Source organism: Astyanax mexicanus, chromosome 22 (assembly GCF_023375975.1).
Source record: "Astyanax mexicanus isolate ESR-SI-001 chromosome 22, AstMex3_surface, whole genome shotgun sequence".
NCBI classification, from domain to species: domain Eukaryota; kingdom Metazoa; phylum Chordata; class Actinopteri; order Characiformes; family Acestrorhamphidae; genus Astyanax; species Astyanax mexicanus.
In genome coordinates this window covers 4,168,524-4,180,770 of record NC_064429.1, presented here as the reverse complement: position 1 = coordinate 4,180,770, position 12,247 = coordinate 4,168,524, and positions in this window count along the sequence as shown.

The following is a 12,247-nucleotide window of genomic DNA, read 5'->3' as shown; positions in this document are numbered from 1 at the left end:
TTCCCAGCTCTGCCTACTGCCTTCCAAACTGCTCAGGCTATTTATATGCATGTATTTAGACAATTTGGTATCCCCGAAGATATTCTGTCTGACCGTGGTCCTCAATTTACCTCTCGTGTGTGGAAGGCATTTTTTGAACACCTAGGTGTACATGTCAGTCTCACCTCTGGGTTCCACCCTACATGTAATGGTCAGTGTGAGAGGGTTAATCAGGAACTCGGGAAATTCCTCCGCACATACTGCTTCAAACATCCCACAGATTGGTCACAATACCTCGTCTGGGCTGAAATAGCACAAAACTCACTAGTCAACACTACCTCTGGCCTCACCCCCTTTCAGTGTGTTCTGGGTTTTCAGCCTCCTCTAGCTCCTTGGACAGCGGTGTCCACTGATGTGCCAGCTGTGGATGAATGGATGAAGCGCAGTGAGCAGGTGTGGGAGGACACGCATCGTAAAGTCTCTGAGGTACTGCGTGTGTACAAGGAGCGTGCTGACAGGCACCGTGGTGACAGCCCAGACTACCAACCAGGAGATCGGGGAAAACCTTGTTTTACCTTGAATATATTGACAAGTATCTCACAATCATGATTACTTATCTTGGTATCTAAAATTACATAATCATCTGTGAAACCTTGTATTTTATATGCATTAACCAATACTTACACCATATTTGATCATTTTATTACTCACAGTATATTTTACACACATTTATTTAGAAGACATAGTGAAACATTGTTTTGTACGAGCATGTGACTAACACAGGCCTTAGTCTGACAAACTAACCCACATGATACATAAGGGGGTTTACTAACGTATAGACCTATTGTATGGCGGACGAATCACGCGCCACTGACACCTCACTGAAACTCATTGTGTGATTGCATGTTTTTCTCACTAACAGCTACAAATCATCAGATAGTGCATTCTGCATGACCTGACTTAATACAAAGGAGGCTTTTGGGCAAACAGTGCAGTCTTTCTCTCTCTGTGCGCGTAAAGTCCTTCACCTGTCAAATTAAGGAGGACATGCGCACAGGGAGTGCAACACTGTCTAATTACTGAACAATGCCGTACTGTCTGGCTGCACACACTCAAGGCCAAGACTAGCGGATCTTGAGCACTAACACGTAACACCATGCATGCTGACATAAGATGATTTTAGCAACGCCTCATCGGCAGATATCACGTCATTTTTGGTATAAACATGGAGTCAGATCATTAGGGGGGTCAGAGCGTATGGTGGACGGTGAAGAACCGTACTTGTATGTTCTCCTGGATCCAGTACTTTGTAATAAATGCTGTGCTTGCTTTCAACTTCACTCCATCTGTCTTGACTCTCTATTCAACGAACTCGTAGGGGAGTTGTACCCCAGGCGAGAGGTGGGTGCAGACCCACCTTTCATTTTCATTTCTACAACACTTTCTACCCGGGACTTTAGGTTTGAGGGTAGTTGTAGAAAACTCCTGCCTAAGTTTATTGGTCCTCTTAAGATATTGTCACGTATTAATTAAGTTACTTACAAGGTGGAGTTGCCCCCTCAGTACCGTATTAATAATTCTTTTCATGTATCTCTCCTCAAGCCTATGGTCCCGGGTCCGCTTGCTGACGCTGCACCGGCTGATGTTCCACCCGCGGCTGTGGAGGAGGAGCGGTCGTCCACGTATGCTGTCCGGGAGGTGCTGGATTCACGCAGACGTGGGGGTGTACTCCAATACCTTATCGATTGGGAGGGGTATGGTCCGGAGGAGCGTTGTTGGGTGGCTGCCAAGGACGTGCTGGACCCTGCCTTGCTCGTGGAGTTTCATGCTCGTTTTCCTGGTAAGCCTGCTCCTAGGTCCCGTGGACGTCCCAAGCGTCCTCCGGCCTCCTCTGCTCCAACTCGTCGGGTTTCTCGCTCTGGTGAGCCCCGTCTGTCTGGCACCTCCGCTCCGACACCTGCACCTCCCGCCGGTACTCCCTGTCCGCCGGGTGGTCGTTGCCGGGGTCGGCCCCGTTCTGCCTCCGCTTCGGGCCCTCAGGGGGAGGGTACTGTCATGTCTGGTGCTGAAAGCACGGCTGTGTCTCCCACATCCAGCTCTATCTGCGATTCCCACAGTAACAACTACAATACCCAGAACGCACCACTCCATGACACAACACACACTCCCGATCACATGACGCGTCACATGACGCCACCAGGAAGCCCCGAGTACTGATTACTCAGTGTATTTAAGGACCATGCTCACGCTCACACCTCGCCAAGTATCTGTTTGGTATATCCTACAATACAAAGCGTTTCTCTTGCCCTTGCCTTTATCCGTGTATGATCTTGTTTTTGTTTTCTACCGACTTTGATTTTTGCCTGCTCCCTTGTGTTGGATTACCGTGTATGACCTGGACTGTTTATTGTACTTTGGATATTTGCCTACCCTGTGATACTGCCTACCCGTGTATGAACTCTGGACTGTCCTCTGGTTATGGTATGGTTTCTCTACACTGTGCATTTTTGGTACTGGCCCTGTTTCTGCTGACTACCCCTGTCTGCCTTATAACTTTAATAAAAGTTATTTTATTGTATCTGCACCAGTCTCATTCCTGTCTGGCCCTGACAACCTGTCATTTCAGTGTGGGAGGTTTCATGGCTAAATTGGAGCAGCCTGGTGGCCAATCTTCATTAATTGCACATTGCACCAGTAAGAGCAGAGTGTGAAGGTTCAATTAGCAGGGTAAGAGCACAGTTCTGCTCTAAATATTGTACACAATGCACACTACATTATGGGAGACATACCAGAGTTCAAAAGAGGACAAATTGTTGGTGCACGTCTTGCTGGAGCATCTGTGACCAAGACAGCAAGTCTTTATGATGCATGAAGAGCCACAGTATCCAGGGTAATGTCAGCATACCACCAAGAAGGACCAACCACATCCAACAGGATTAACTGTGGACGCTGTAAGAGGAAGCTGTCTGAAAGGGATGTTCGGGTGCTAACACGGATTGTGTCCAAAAAACATAAAACCACAGCTGATCAAATCACGGCAGAATTCAATGTGCACCTCAACTCTCCTGTTTCCACCAGAACTGTCCGTCACCACAATCAATTATTGTGCTCTAAAACCAGGTGTTTCAGTTTCATTGTCCAACCCCTTTATATGCTTTTTTAGGCTGAAGTTATTGAAGGCTTATACTGTGATTACATTGTTTGATAAATGCAGTCCTCCAGTCAACGGTATTAAACTGCATACTTTATGCTCTATGCTTTTGGAAACAGACAGACAGACAGACCTATGCTCCATTTTCAGCTACATATTTATTATACGTTTGATTTTCAATAACAAAAAGCTAGAGATTATATTAGTTAGAATCTTAGAAACACTCACAATTCATCTTTTATCATATAAACGGTTATTTTAACTTACCAAGCAGCACTGACCCGACCTGCTTTGTCTATAAAGCGAAACTAAACTGAGCTTGCATTGTTTAGCTTCCAGTCTCCAAGGGAGACGGGGTGATATAATTGGCCAAGAGGGATTTGGTATCACCTGAGGTTGAGTTGTTGAGATCACAATCCTTGCAAACAACAGATGTTAGCTCCAGAGGCGGTCTTTGCATAGAGGCATTGCTAGGCAACTGCCTTGGGCCCCTCCCACTCCAGCCCACTGTAGGGGCCCCTTGACTAGCTGCAAACTTTCCATAGGCCTACAGCTGGTAATTGGGGCCCTTTAGACAGTAGGTCACAGATAGTGCGTTCATAAATGGTGATTCTTGTATGTTTAAAATGGAAACAAAGACAACACAATAAATTACAAAGAATACAGATTCCGTCCACACCCCCTCTCTTTCCCGTTAAAATGGAATATTCCATCCATGCCATGCCGGTGAACCCCGAACGCGCTGCTTCTGAAAGACGGAATTAAGGTGAAATTAAGTGTACAAGTGGGTTGTGAGCGAAGCCATGCAGCGCCACTACCCAAGTGGTGCTACAAAAAGAAAAAAGAAGGAAGAGGCTAAACTAAAAACAGATGCTCTTCCAAAACTGCTAAGCTTTTTTAGTGTGTCAGGACGAGGACGAGGAGGTGCCATACTAGGGTTGTGTCATTTATGACCCAACATCGCGATGGATGGTAACCATTGCGATGCCACGCCCACTTTTTTGTTTTTCCAGAAACATGCACTGACCTTCTTTAGGTGTCCTTCACCTAAAAATTTCAGCAGGGATTGTACAGAAAAAGATCAAATCAGGTATATAACTTAAATGAATTAGAGTCAGGGATGAAAAATAAAATACCCTACTGCTACAAATATGCCTAATTGACATATTATTATATTATTTATTATTATTCTATTATTATTAAGATATTATTATGTATATCTAGGTTACAGCTTGTCTTATGTTTATTGATTGCACATGTAAAAAGTACAATTAGCATTGAAAGCCTTAATTTTCTTTTTTAACTATTCTTATTTAAATAAATATTTTCCATTTTGACATACAATGGTGTTATATCTGAAACTTATTTCTCGCATATTAATGTTGATGGGCCCCCTGGCTAAATTCGCCTTGAGCCCCCAAATTGCTAAGTCCGCCACTGGTTAGCTCTGATCATTTTTCCCTATTATTCTGAAACAAAGCACCACATTTAAAAGTGAAGAGAACAATGAAATGCAAACATTCGTTTTTAACTGACTTCACAAACAGCTCAAATAAAAAAAATGGGAGGGGCTGTTTGGGCACTGGGTTTAGGGGCAGAGCTGGAGGGAGAGCTGATTGGCTGACATGTGTGCCTCTGATAGCAGTGAGATCCAGATGGCTGGACGCCACCAAGGGGGGCGGTATTATTGCTTGACTGACCTGCATTGTGATGTGTCTGCGTACCAAAGTAAACGGAAACATCATCTTTGTCTATAGCCCAGTTGAAACTGTGAGGGAGCTGCAGAGGTGGAAATTATAACAATAAAAGTGTTTTTTTTTAAGATTAGAAAATGTTTAAAAGCATAAATAAATCAGATAGAACTGTAAGAGAATGTGCTGGATGCGGGTGAAAACTGCACGGTTTTCTTAAAGGGGCAGTGCTTAATTACAAAAGATAAATTATACTCACATTAAATGACTATAGAACAGCTAGGTTACATTATCACATTCATGTAGTTGTACAGGTAGTACTGGGTGAGACCCTGGGGAAAATTAAAATTTACTAGGGACTGTAGAAAAAAAGGAAAAAGAAATATTACTATTATTATTATTATTATTATTATTATCATAATTGTTGTTGTTGTTAGTAATAATAATAATAATAATAATAATAATAATAATAATAAATAATAATAATAATCGAAGTAAAAATGACTATTTGATTTTTTTTTTTTTCAGAACACATTTATTTACTGTTTAATCAGCGTGCTAAATAAAAAATGATTAGCCAATCACAAAGCAGATGGAGAATCTCAATACAGGTAGATAACGAAGTGTTATGTTGCAAATAGTCCAGCAGGGGGGGGGGGGGGGGGGGGGGGGGGGCTTCGTTTCACAGCACATTTAAAATGAAAAATTTCCTTAAACAGAGACTCCATATTCTGTATAAACATAAATAAAGTAAATAAATAAAAATACATTTTAATAGTTAATTATTAATCAAACATATGAAATAAATAAAAAGTGATTGCATACAACTATTTATGCCTCTTCTTTTTACAGATAAACACCTAAAATTTAACATTTATTAATTATTTTGCATTTTAATTGTATAGTAGTCGTTTCATTTATTTATTTATGCAGTATAGTAGTATGCCATTTCGAATACAGCCCAGCAGTCAGTCCAGAACCAGCTGACCAATGGAGATTCAAGAAGAAATTCTTCTTCTAAGCCCCGCCCACCCATAAAAACTGTGCCAAAACTCAGAAGCAAAAGACTTTAGCAGAAAAATTCCCAAAAAATCCCCGAAAATTTACAAAAACACACAAATAAAAGCAAAGACTGGCAAAATCTAAACTGAAACAAATTTCAAATAACTGCAAAGGATAATATATTAACCAAGTAAAATTTACAACATACAATTTTCCTGATTCTTAACATTTTGATTGTGTATTTAATTTTTTTGTTTAAAATTCACTCCATACACATCAACCTAAAATTGGGACAACGGCACATTGAAAATTATTTAACTGGATTTTGGGGTGGCCACATATAGACTGTTAATTACAAAAGAAAATTAAAAAAGAAACAAAACTAAACTCTTCAGCTTCTAAATTTGAAAAAGTCAACACAAAAATAATGTCTGTTTGACATACATAATTGTATGACATATAATTACTTTGACAATTGAGTGACACATTACTGTGATTCATACTGGCAGAACCAATTATCCTCATGGAGGCCAACAACTAAAGAATACTAAAATTACCAGTATCAAACCAGAGGAGCAGAAGGGAACAAGTCTACAAGGTGAGCTGATTGTGGATCATGCAATACTGACTGAATATCAACTATATTTAAAATCCTATAAGCAGTGTTTATACTAGTTCATATTAGCTGTAATTACTCAAGAATAGATGCATCTTTCACCTATAGAGATTGGGTCCCAAGAGCTGAAGATCTTTTAGGTCTCAACTGGAAATTAGCATGACATTTATTTTACTAAAAAAAGAGATTTGTTTAAAGCATAATGGCGCATAAACAAACAGATCCCACTATCACATTTAACTGATTAAAAGTAATTTAAAAAAGAGAAAAAGTGATTCAGAAAATCATACCGAGGGAACGCACATTAAATAACCAGTTTCACTTTAAAATATTTGCATTTACAAGCACTGACGCATTAGAGCTAACATAACAGCATTGTTATACTTTTATACAGGTTGCTTTGTTAGTGATGAAATAAAGGATGTGTGCATTTATAATCAAAAAGATCTGTGTGAAAGTTCTTTGATTATTTAAAATACATCACCACAATCTATCTTCTGTTCTAGTAACAGGTATTGTACCCTGGTTTACTGATTAATTAGTGTGCATATTAGTTAGTGTAAAACATTTTTTCCAATTCTGTTTGATTCATCTTTTATCAATTTGTTCAAATACATGATAATTTTTTGATCAATTTCAGCTTTGGGTTTTCTTGATAAATTAAAAATGACTTTGCATATTTTAGGAAAATACAATGTGCATGCAAATATAGGTATTTTATTGTCATAAATATCAATTATTTGAACATACAGTCAATCATTTATTTAAAATAAAATTATATATATATATATATATATATATATATGTTCAGTTCCATCCACAGTGCAATACCGCTGTCTATAGTGTACTTTGTTTAAGTTAATTGTATATTTTCTGTTTTATTTTACTATATTTTGTAAATATTTTTTATTTGCATACTAGTGGGAACTTGCAGAGTAAAGCACATCGAAGTGCTGTAATTTCACTTTTGGTTACGCCTTATTAAAGTATTTGCGGTTAGCTGTGTGTGTGCTCCTTAAACACCAGTTTAACCTTCAGCGACCAGTTAAACACATTTCAAAACACAGCTGATACTGGATTCTTACCAGCAATTCAGCATGCATCACTGACACATTGATCAAACATTGTGATCATTCTGTACAGGTTCTTTAATAAGATGAGGAATGATGGGTGTGTGCAGGGATAGTCAACAAGATCTGTTTGTGTTTAACAATTAAATACCCTTAATTGTCACCAGGGTGTATCTATCCCAGTTCAAACTGGTTTTACTGCAGCATTGTACTACGGAGCACTGACTGTGGTGTGTCACGTGACCGTGTAGGGTGCTACGCTCAAAGGTGTTGCTGTACTGCTTACTACATACTGGGCTGTGTGTAGTATGCAGTACATACTAGTGCAGTATGCAGTATAGTAGTATGCCATTTCGAATACAGCCCAGCAGTCAGTCCAGAACCAGCTGACCAATGGAGATTCAAGAAGAACACCTTCTGCTAAGCCCTGCCCACCCATAAAAACTGTGCCAAAACTGAAAAAAACTGAAGTAGAAGCAAACAAGAGATTCCAGAAGCAAAAGACATTAGCCACAGAAAATTCACAAAAACACACAAATAAAAGCAAAGACTCACAAAATCCTAACTGAAATAATTTTCAAATAACTGGAATGTATTTCAAATAACTGGAGTACATTTAAATTTCTTTTTAATAATATATTTTTTTCTTTTATTTCCAACATACATTTTTTCTGATTCTTAACATTTTGATTGTGTATTTATTTTTTTTGTTTAAAATTCACTCCATACACATCAAACTAAAATTGGGACAACGGCACATTGTAAAATTCCATGAAAATTATTTAACTGGAACAAATAAAAATACTAAAATTACCAGTATCAAAGCAGAGGAGCAGAAGGGAACAAGTCTACAAGGTGAGCTGATTGTGGATCATGCAGTACTGACTGAATATCAACTTTATTTAAAATCCTATAAGCAGTGTTTTTACTAGTTCATATTAGCTGTAATTACTCAAGAATAGATGCATCTTTCACCTATAGAGATTGGGTCCCAAGAGCTGAAGATCTTTTAGGTCTCAACTGGAAATTAGCATGACATTTATTTTACTAAAAAAAGAGATTTGTTTAAAGCATAATGGCGCATAAACAAACAGATCCCACTATCACATTTAACTGATTAAAAGTCATTTAAAAAAGAGAAAAAGTGATTCAGAAAATCATACTGAGGGAACGCACATTAAATAACCAGTTTCACTTTAAAATATTTGCATTTACAAGCACTGACGCATTAGAGCTAACATAACAGCATTGTTATACTTTTATACAGGTTGCTTTGTTAGTGATGAAATAAAGGATGTGTGCATTTATAATCAAAAAGATCTGTGTGAAAGTTCTTTGATTATTTAAAATACATCACCACAATCTATCTTCTGTTCTAGTAACAGGTATTGTACCCTGGTTTACTGATTAATTAGTGTGCATATTAGTTAGTGTAAAACATTTTTTCCAATTCTGTTTGGTTCATCTTTTATCAATTTGTTCAAATACATGATAATTTTTGATCAATTTCAGCTTTGGGTTTTCTTGATAAATTAAAAATGACTGCATATTTTAGAAAAATGTGCATCCATATAAAGGTATTTTATTGTCATAAATATCAATTATTTGAACATACAGTCAACCATTTCTTTAAAATAAAATTATATATATATTTATATATGTTCAGTTCCATCCACAGTGCAATACAGCTGTCTAGTGTACATTGTTTAAGTTAATTGTATATTTTCTGTTTTATTTTACTTTGTGTTGTAAATATTTTTTATTTGCATACTAGTGGGAACTTGCAGAGTAAAGCACATCGAAGTGCTGTAATTTCACTTTTGGTTTTGCGTTATTAAAGTATTTGCGGTTAGCTGTGTGTGTGCTCCTTAAACACCAGTTTAACCTTCAGCGACCAGTTAAACACATTTCAAAACACAGCTGATACTGGATTCTTACCAGCCATTCAGCATGCATCACTGACACATTGATCAAACATTGTGATCATTCTGTACAGGTTCTGGGTGTGTGCAGGGATAGTCCACAAGGTCTGTTTGTGTTTAACAATTAAATATACTTTATTGCCACGGCACTGAAAAAAAATTATGAGTAAAATTTACTTTAAAAAAGTTTCGCAACTTTCTGCATTTGTTTTTTTTAAGTAAATTTTAATTTCAGATAAATTTAAATAACTTCAACTCAGTTTCAAGACTTAAATGTAAATAAATGAACTGAACTTAAGTCAATCCTTTCTTTTAGTAACCTTTACTTCATTTATTTTTGCTGAATCAATCCTTTCATTTAAATAAATCTCAAATATTTATTTTGTAAACAGACCAGGTCTCACCACTCTCAACACATAGATAGCATGTAATAAATCTTTAAGATTATGTAAATATTTGAATGTGTGTTTTAACTAAAAATATTTAAATTTCAGGAATTATAATATATTATGTATCATACATTATTTGAGTAATACTGTATAAATTAGGTAATTGTAATTAGGTAATATTGAATGCAGAAATGATGAAGTAAAGTTTACTAAAAGAAAGCAATGACTGAAGTTCAGTTCACTTATTTACTCTATGTAACATTTAAGTTTTGAAACCGAGTTGAAGTTGAATTTTATCTGAAATTAAATTATTTTAAAAAAGCAAATGCTTTTTTTCTCATCATTTTTTTCAGTGCAGGGTGTATCTATCCCAGTTCAAACTGATTTTACTGCAGCATTTATTTCCCTTTAGCTCAACTCTTTTTTCTTTCCTTTGCCCGGTACCTTTAGTTAAGTTCTCCAGGCTGCACCGAGGCTGGAGTAGCATTAGCATTAGCTACTAACAGCAGCATTAGCTCTTTAGCCGTTCTAAGGTGAGTATTATCAGCCTGTAGCTTGTTGCTAACCCCTGGTAGCACTGATGGAGCAGCATTAGTTCATTAGTTGGATCAGCTGGGCTGTAAAATACGACCGGTCTGAGCCACTATGCTGGGAGGTCAGTTTACTTGTAACTGTACGTTCACACCGAACGCGAAAAAAACGCTCTGTGTCGCCTGTCCAACAGGCGATGAGTCGCTTGGGGGCGTGTCTCACTCAGAACGAGCTGTCGCTGCTGGGCGTTTTGCAAATACGGCACATACAGAAACAAGGGTTCAGCCTCTCTACACAATTCCTAAACATTAAAAACTTTTATAACTATTTTTAAGTACAATTATTTAACATAATTATTTCATATTACAATAAATGGGTTTATTTAAATATAATACATTATTTTCCTTAATGTAGTAAATCATTCTCTTAATTTGTCCATAATTTCAAATATTGTTAACTTAATGTAATAAATAAATTCTTGTAATTAATATGTTTACTTAAATATATTAAATCATCCTCTTGATTTAATAAACAGTCTTTCTCTTAATTTAATAAATAATTCCCTCAGTTTTAATAAATCTTTCTGTAAAATGTAATGAATAATTCCCTCAGTTTTACCTAAATAGTTTCAAATTCCATACCTCAGTTTGAACAAATTGTTACGTTAAATGTATTAATTACTTTCTTCAGTTGTAATAAATCATTATGTTAACTTATTATAAATAATTCCCTTTGTTTCAATAAAAGGTTCTGTTAATTAAAAAAATATTCCCTTAGTTGTCATAAATCGTTCTGTTAATTTATAAATAATTTCCTCAGTTTAATATATAGTTTTCTATTAAATAAGGTAATTCTGTAAGGATAGTACTATAGTGGGGTAGCCGCTGGTGTAGTGGAGTCGCCCAGTGTCGCTCGCTCTCATTCATCGCTCTGCTATGCCACCCCCAGCCACCAGAGGGAAACCCAGAACCACTGCACCCTGATTACAGGCAATTAGCAACACCTGGTCCTCTCTTTTTTAAGGGGAGCCAACCCCTAGCCCTGTGCTCAGTCTTGAGTTTGCCTGACACGCACAAGTCTCTCTCGAGTGTTCTCTTGAATCTCTTTTCTCTTTGCTATTGTGTATCCCAGATCTACTCTTCTAAGTTTCCTCTCAGGGTTTCTCTGGAAACTCTCATTTTCAAGTTAAAAAAAAAAAAAAGTAAAAGGGAAAGAAATAGACTTCCCTCTAAGCATTTTGAGTATGTTTATTTGTTTGGGAAGTTTAGTCTTGGTTTTCTTTGCTCTGTGATATTTGAGCTGGCCAGTCTTCCCCTGGCAGTCTAAGTTGTCCCTTTGGTCCAAATCACTTATTTAACTGATCCAGCAGTGCAGTGCATTTTCATTTGTTTTACAAAGCAGAGGTTGGGGTATTATTCCTCTGTAAAGCAACTTTTCAAGTTTCTATTTTAAATACATATATCCCTTGTTTACCCTTCCCAGTTCCATTGGCACTTTCTGCAGTTGCTTAATTATTTATTTACTTATTTATTATTTACTTAGTTATTACATTTGTTCCTTATTTCTGTTCTACTCTGCACTTGGGTCTCTCTATAAATAATTCAGTTGGTAGCTCACTTAGTTTACTCTAGTCCCCCACCCATAAGGTTGGTGGTTAAAATCCACCTTCAGATGAGCTACCACGTCACACTACTGCGCTGTAACATTAGCTTAAAGCTAGCCTTTTTCTAAGTATGACTCTTACACAAGCTTGTAATTTAAAGAATCCAGTGTTGTTCAGGAGGAAAATGTACACAGAATAAAACACACAGGGTCATGAACATATTCATTTTCATCTACAGAATGTGATCGAGGCGAGATTTTGAAAAGCTCATTCATTCTGGCCATACAGAAATC